The following is a 7188-nucleotide window of genomic DNA, read 5'->3' as shown; positions in this document are numbered from 1 at the left end:
CTGGACGCAGAATGCAGAAATTGCTTCACTTTCACAGATTTTCATTACTTGCTCGAGTCTGCCTTGTCTTTTTCTATTTCTGTCTGTGGTCCTTTATCTTTCTGTCTCCTTTTGTAAAATTTTTCATCTCCTGAGGCAAGAGAGGCTTCCCTGAAGCTGCTGCCACCAGGAAAAATGTGTCCTGTCTCTTCACCGCCTCCTTAAGTGGCAGCAGAAAATATCTTTTTCTCCCTTATTTTCTCTCCCTCTTTGCTCTATGTTTTCCTTTGCTGTAACCAAGGAGTGTACCTTACACCATATTGTAGGGGATGTTTGGGTGCAAGACATTCTGACAAAATGAAGCTGATGACGAAGCTTGGAGGAGGATGCTGCTAACAATCCCCACACCCCCTAGCCCCCACCTCATTTTGGAGGGAGGTTGAACTGTAGCTGGTAGTGAGAAGTGGAGAGCCATGCCTTGCAACATTTGCAAACCACGTGTAGAGCAGCTGTCCGCCATGGCGTGTGCTTGGCCTGGGTTTGGCTTCTGTTGGGTGGTAGCACTGAACAAAAGTCGGTTTGCTCCTTAGTGTGAGGTGGTGCCCACAAGCACAATTCAAGGACTATATTTCCTTGGAATAAGCGCCGTGTTTGTCAGCAATCATGTACTCTTCTGTTTCTTCCCCCCCCCCCCCCCTTTCTTGCCAATTGCAGGTACTACATGAGCCCCTGATTGATGAGGATCCCGTTTTCATTGCTACGTGCACGGAGAGGGAGCTGCGCAAGAGGAAAAAGAGGAAATTCAGTCTCTGGGTTCGGCAGTGCTCATCCACTGGTTTCATCTGCCAGGTGGGTTTTGCCTCTTCAGGTATCTTGATGCAGTTCCAGCAGCCCCTTAAACGTATTGCAGGAACGAAGGTAACGGTCAGTTCTCTTTTATTGCTGTGACGGGGGCTGCAGGCTTTGCAGAGCCAGCCTCTGACTCCTGCAGATTTTAGATCCAAAGGACGATGAGGACAAGTTCCTGATGCTCTGTTTGCTGTATGATCTCTCTGAGGGTGCCTGTCTCTGATACTGTCCATCTGTCTGCCAATCTTAAGCTAATTAAATTGAAATGGAGTTAAAAGGTCTGTTTGTTTGTAGATCCTGAGTTTATCTAAATGTCTGGGTACTGTGACTTCTGTCATTTTTAATGAGTCAGCTTCTTTGTAAGCATAACACTGCATCTGTGGTAGCCAGCAGTGTCCAATAGACTAAATCAATATGGTATGAAGATCTCCATTTTTCTGTGAGAAACATATTAGCAGGGTTTCCTATTTCATCTCTTTTCACACCTCTACTTCTCTACCAAATAAATAAAATCTGATGTGACTTCAAGGTGAGATATGAGCTTGAGTGGGAGACGTGCTAAAGGGTTTGTTTTTAGTGTTATAAAGCATTGGGGACAACTCTTCAAATTCTTAGATTCCACAATTGCTGATGTATTTTTGAGAGCTCTTGAAAAATCTGACTGTTTATTTTGATGCCTAGAGGTGAGGGGGCAGATATTTTCTGATAGGTCTTTTTCTCAAGAGCTTCTGTGAAAACGTGGCATCCTGCATGTTCCAGTGGCTCAGAGATGGAGGAAGGACGTGCACACTGGCTACTCAGGCTGAGTGCGTGTCAGAACTGCAGGGCCTGCGGATTTGCTGCGGTTGAACTTTCGTTCACAGTAAAATCTGATCAGTGAATCAGTACGACTGTTTGAGTAGCTATGCAAGGAAAGAGGCTTGCTGGGAACAGGGGTTTGCATTTTCAGCAATGCTGTTCACTCTGAAAAGAAAATTGGGTTCATACATCTTCCATCCAGGTTTTAAAGCCGTTGTTTTGTCCAGTACAAAATAGATTCACCTTGTGAAGCATCCTTGGAAGTTTTCATTCTCAAGGCTTTTGGAAAGTCATTTGCCACACAGAGGCAGTGTCCTTAATCTCCAAGGTGAACTCCACCAGCCCCACATACAGCTTATTACTGAAGCGTAGAGGGTACAGCTAGCACAGAGTTTGCTGATCTCTCTTGCCGTGCTCCCCCCAGCCAACTGCCACCAAACTAGTAAGTGTTCAGACGTGAGTTTCAGATTCTTCAGCCAGAGGTTTAGATTCTGAGCTATAATTATGTTGCACCATCGAGAGAGTAAATTAATGGAATGTCAAATGAAACAGAATAGATGCTCAGCACCAGCCTAATCCTCCTGCTCCCTTAATGAATTAGATATTCGTGCTTCACTTGCATCCGGATGACATCCAGGATTATCTTATCAGCTGCCTTCTATTTTCATTTCATGACTTGGCTGTAATTGTCATCATCCTAAAATGATTGGGTGAGAGGGACCTTAGGGAAGGGTGAAATATAATATACAGGAACATGACTGTTGATGCTAAAATGGGAAAACCTAGTGGGGGGAGGATGGGGAATCTTCAACTGTGGTATGTTTGAAATGTTACATTATGTGTCACACTTATGAGGGATCTTGCAGAATCCAATGCACTTATTCGGTGGTGGTTTGGTTTACTTACTATATTAAAAAAGACGGGGGTTTTTGTGTGTTTAACATATGGAGAGATCTAAACAAGAAGAAAATCCAGTGTTTCTCCCCTTCCTGTGCACATCTTCACCGCCATCTCTTGTGAAACTGCCGTCATGAAGTAAGAACTTAGTGCCTGATAGTTAAGGACTGACTGATCTATCACTTGTCTGCTGTCAGAAAAACCTTACAGCACCCACTTGGAAATATGCAGATATTCTGTAATACTGTCTGGATGAATTCTCTCCCTCATTGTTTCTACATGATGACATCAAGGTCATTTTTGTTCAGGATAAAATATGACTATAAACACTTCATAAACCAGGCTAATTCAGTTTTAAAAGTCTGAGTAATATATAGCTATAAAAAGGTGTGACAGCCAGGGAAGAAGAGGGAAGTGAGGTACATGACTGGCTCTCAGGAATGTAAGGAACCACATGAGGTCTGTGATCCTCCTGACCAAAACCAAGGTCCTCTAAACTTGAATGATGAGCCTAATGTTAAAAACAGTATCTCCGTTTTTTTTTTTAGGGAAAGAAAGATCTGCTTGTTCTACAGTGAAAAGAGTTTGGTGGTTTGTTTTCCTGCTGTAAAACTGATATCAGTGTTTTGAAGCCACATGCTGAGCTACTCTGTGAACAGCTTCTGGTTGGCAGTTCACAGGGCAGTTGTTGATGTTAGGAATATTAGCTGTTTGACTCCCCAGATTCCTCTGCCTGCTTGTTCTCATGAACAAAACTGAATCACTTCTTAGGGTATGAGTAAATACTTCTGTTTGAAAACTCACCATTTGCTTTTTTGTTTTTTAAGCAAATGTGTTTGGTTAAAAATCCAGCCCAATAAGCCATTCATGGAACAGAAGTGGCCTAAAAAACAAATACTGCGTGTGGACATAAGAAGGTGCATAGGCTTATATATGCATATTATAAATTATGTATATATATATTAGACTACTTTTCAGTCTTCTGTAATACAGATAACCTGATTCCACCCTGACAGTTAAGTTGCTGGTTTAAGATGGATGCACTATTTCAGATCACATCTCCGCTTCGGAATTTCTCAAGCAAAGCATCTTGTTGCCGTGAGTAGCTGCTTTGCTGAGTATCTTTTCATGGTCAGCTGGCCAAGTGGGAACAGGCAGGAAGGACAGATCATTCAAACAAAGTAAATATATGTCTACTGCAGCTGTAAACATGAACAAAATCTTTCAGAAGGCTAGAAGGACTGACTAGGGCGAAGTAGGCAGCAAAACTGCCCTGATACTGCTGCTTTTTTCACCCATTATTGATGCTGGACATTAAGGTGGCAACAGCTGCTGGTGCAGCAGAGGGCTCGGGGCCTTCTCATTTCTTTCTTCCTAATTCAGTGAGAGGAGGAGATTCAGGTTGCAGGACCTCAGGTGTCTTTCTCTGCTCCATCTTCTCTCTCCGTTCCTCATTTCCCTCCAATATATTGCCCTACGTGTGTGTTATCACTAAGACATTTTTCAAACCAGTATTTTAATATCTTGATTTCGGTTTAAGTGAACTCCTTAGAAGTGTTTGTTTCTTTCTTGGAGTATTTGCTGAGTCTTCTTATTTAAATCAAAGCTCTAGCCATGTCAGTTTTTGTTTCTCTCTTTCTCTCAAAAAGTCCGGACCACTTGCTTGTAAAAGATGTGCATAAGTGTGATTGGTAGGAATCTTTCATTTTAGATATAGCAATAGAGCTCATCACAAACTAGTGAGAGTTCCCAAATGCCTGATCAGGGCTAGTTATTTTTGTCCTGGTAGGACATCTCATGCTCTCCTTTTTTTGTCTCATCCTGGACCACAGGCCCATGGCACAAACATAACCTTAAACAGTCCCTGACCCAAAGAGCCATCAATCAACACAATAGAAGGCAGTATGTAGGTGGTAGAGAGCACTGCAAGGGATGGTCAGGCAGTATTAATCACTGTGATAGTAGGTAATGGAATTAGCTCATCAACATAATTATTCACTTAAAAAAACCTTGTGATGTCATGGTGGAGAAGAGGTGAATTTATGGTTGTGTATATCCTTTCCTATTCCTTGGGATGAAATGTGTTCTCTGAGGCTATTCTGGGCATTCTTCCCTTCCCACATCTCCTCCCCACCCCTAACTATAAGGGCTCTCTCTGCACTTGCTTTTATTCAGTGGCAGAAAGTTCTTGCAAAAATGCATTTCATTTTCACTAATATCCCTGTGAAATGTGTCGCTAAGATTTATGAAGTCCTTTAGATCCTTGTGCTGCGACTGAGTTTCAATTTCCACCTCCCACTGCTTACCCTGAAGAAGAACAGCTTAAGGAAAAGGACTGCGTCCCTGCAGCTTAAGTCTTCCCATGTCACTGAACGATTTGCACTGTAGCGGTATTCAAGGAGTGCAGCCTGGAGAGCGGGGTGGCCCCACCCTGAGAGGGTAAGAAATTTCTCTCTCCCTGAAGAGCAGGGGTCTCAGTGGAGTAAGGTGTCTGAGGTTGCTCCACAGATTAGTGCCAGTGCTGGGAAGAACCTCAGCTCACCTGACTTGGACAGCAGTGAGTTATCTGCTGCTTTCTGTTCCTTTTTCTGCTGCACTGTGCCTTCTTTTCTTACAGAATCTCTCACTTGCAGCAGAAAAAGAAAACAGTCTAAATATCGGGTTTTTTAATAGCAAATGCCGTAACTCATTCTCGGTTTCAAACAGCGTAGGTCCAGTCAGCTCAAATGCTTCAAACCCCTGCTGGTTTTACAGAGTAAGAACTTACTTCCAGGATTTAGGGAAACTGGTACTCTGAAGAATTCATAATTTCACAACCCACCACGTAAGTGCATTCAGTCACTGGGGAAAGGAGGAATAAATATACCCGGGGTGAGTTTTGTTTTCAAGGTCAGAGTTTCAGGAGAGTTAGCCATCTGTGCATTTGTTTAATAAAGCTGCTCAGAGAAGTTGGTGTTTCAGCCTGTTTAAGTTCTGTTTGGAGATTAGTCTGAGCCCTTGGGTTTCTTTGAGGAGTGCACTGATAATTTCTCCGTTGCTGGAACAGTTGCATCTGGAACGCACAGATGTAGCGACTGCTTTGAGGGGATTTGCAAGGTCAGGCTTTGGCTGGGAGGGGATCCCAGGAAACCTGATCGCCTTCAGTTGTTAGTCACTGGTGGCTGGAAAATCCTATCTGCCTTCTTCCTCTGGCTCCCACATGGCTCTGGCTTTTTAATGCATGCAGTTCTGTATTGTCAGCATCTGAGAATCTCAGATCTCAGTTAAAAGTCAATTATCATCTTGCTTACCGGTGTTAAATGGAAAGGTAGTTTTGCAGATGCCCCATTCATTTCTGTGGAGTTTACAATCTTATCTTGTATTCAGATGAGTGGGAATATCAACCATCTAAACGTGACCTGATGCAAAGGTCTCTCCCAGAGTTTACGTGCAGTCCTAGTGTCTGTTTTCCAGTGGGAATTAAGGTTATTTTTTAGTTCCCATCTGCAGTGCTTTGAGTTTCTGATGATGAAACGACCTGTGTAGTTGTCTCCTTTCTGCAGCCGTTCTCCCTCAGTGCAGCTCTGCCTGGAGAGGGAGGATAAAAGCCCCAGAGCCTCCTTTCTCCCTGACTTAGTGGTTTTGCCATAGGAACACCCCTCATGGATCCCATCCCTTTGTGCTGGGTGCTGTAGGCAGAACAGAGAGACAACCCCTGCCCTAGTAAGTTCAGCATCTACGTGCAAGATGGAAGCATAAGCCTCCTACAGTGAGTAACTGTAGTCCAGGCACCTTTTGGCTGCCCAGAGACTCAGCATGCAGGATGTGTCCAGCAGTGGTTACCGGCCAATGCACGGAGCAGAGAGCAAATATACCTTTGGTGACCCACAGGTGGTTGATCTGATGTACAAGCAAGATGTTGTAGTGTCCGAAGTGATGAAGAAATCACGTGGAAGAGGGATATCACATGAAGGATCACAAAGAGCTTTATTTTAAGCCATATTGAGCTTGCATTGTTAACTCTGTCAGCATCTTTCTGCCAGTCTCATGAAGATCATGTTAGAAACTTTGAAAAACATGTGCAGACAAAACAGGGATATGCCAGTCCCCAGCACAAAGGTGTTAGCTGGATCTGTGTGTTCATGCAGATTAAAATCGTTCAAAATAGGAGGCAGAAGGAAGACCGAGAAAAGAGCTTTGTAGGGAACCCCAAGAGCTCGCTGAGAACAAGTTGGGAAAGCTGCGTGGCCCTTGCGTGCTGTTTTCAAAGTAGCCTGTAGAGGAGTAGGTAGAGAATGAAGAGAGGCTCAAACCGTCTGGCTTTGGTGGCTGGCACCATCCGTGGTGCCAAAGGCTGCTGAGGAAGAGTTAGGCCTAAGAGCTGGCTGAGTAGAGGCCATTAAAGAAAGGGGCAATATGGGCTGCAGGAGGTTTGGGGTGGGACTGGCGGGGAAAGTCTCCCAACCAAAGTAGCCTGTAGAGGAGTAGGTAGAGAATGAAGAGAGGCTCAAACCGTCTGGCTTTGGTGGCTGGCACCATCCGTGGTGCCAAAGGCTGCTGAGGAAGAGTTAGGCCTAAGAGCTGGCTGAGTAGAGGCCATTAAAGAAAGGGGCAATATGGGCTGCAGGAGGTTTGGGGTGGGACTGGCGGGGAAAGTCTCCCAACCACACAGGGAACAGGGAAAAG

General features: G+C 44.3%; 1 protein-coding gene across 1 annotated transcript in view; it reads left to right on the top strand.

Annotated features, from left to right (window-relative positions):
- The first annotated feature begins 685 nt into the window (after positions 1-685).
- The window catches only part of PGBD5 (piggyBac transposable element derived 5), a 26171-nt gene continuing 19668 nt past the window's right edge, over positions 686-7188 (top strand). Inside the window, exon 1 of the mRNA XM_010157777.1 lies at positions 686-828. The gene's annotated coding sequence lies outside the window, so the exon portion shown is untranslated. The remainder of the gene's footprint in view (positions 829-7188) is intronic.

Source organism: Eurypyga helias, unplaced genomic scaffold, assembly GCF_000690775.1.
Source record: "Eurypyga helias isolate BGI_N326 unplaced genomic scaffold, ASM69077v1 scaffold44958, whole genome shotgun sequence".
NCBI lineage: Eukaryota > Metazoa > Chordata > Aves > Eurypygiformes > Eurypygidae > Eurypyga > Eurypyga helias.
The sequence above is the reverse complement of the archived record's forward strand: the minus strand, read 5'-3'. Positions and strand labels throughout refer to the sequence as shown.